The sequence below is a fragment of the Pygoscelis adeliae genome, unplaced genomic scaffold, assembly GCF_000699105.1.
Source record: "Pygoscelis adeliae isolate BGI_AS28 unplaced genomic scaffold, ASM69910v1 Scaffold402, whole genome shotgun sequence".
Taxonomy (NCBI): domain Eukaryota; kingdom Metazoa; phylum Chordata; class Aves; order Sphenisciformes; family Spheniscidae; genus Pygoscelis; species Pygoscelis adeliae.
The window spans coordinates 4126208-4126549 of record NW_008824411.1 but is presented as its reverse complement, the minus strand read 5'-3'; the positions used below and the strand labels follow the sequence as shown (position 1 = coordinate 4126549).

General features: G+C 68.7%; 1 protein-coding gene across 1 annotated transcript in view; it reads left to right on the top strand.

The window, feature by feature from the left end:
* Window positions 1-342, top strand: part of OLFML2B (olfactomedin-like 2B) — an 18299-nt gene that overhangs the window by 3671 nt on the left and 14286 nt on the right. The gene's annotated exons all lie outside the window — the stretch shown is intronic.

Genomic DNA, 342 nt, shown 5'->3' with positions numbered 1-342 from the left:
ATGCGGGGCACCTCGGGGGGTGCTGGGTACCCCGCGGGGTGCTGGGTACCCGCGGCGCGGGGCTGGGCAGTGCCGGGGGGATGCCGTGCGCACCCCGGGTGGTGCTGGGCGCTCCTGTGCGCACCCTGGGCGATGCTGGATGTACGTGCTCGGCGGTGCTGGGTGATGCTGTGCACTCGCCCAGGGCTCACCAGCAGTGCTGGCTGAGGGCAGCTGCGGGGGGGTTTATCGCCCGGGGTACAGTGAACTCACTGAAGCCCAGCGGGGAGTAGTTCTCAGCCTCCATCCTATCATTTCCCTGGGGGGACTCAGAAAACGGGGAGCTCCTTGGGAGGGGAATTG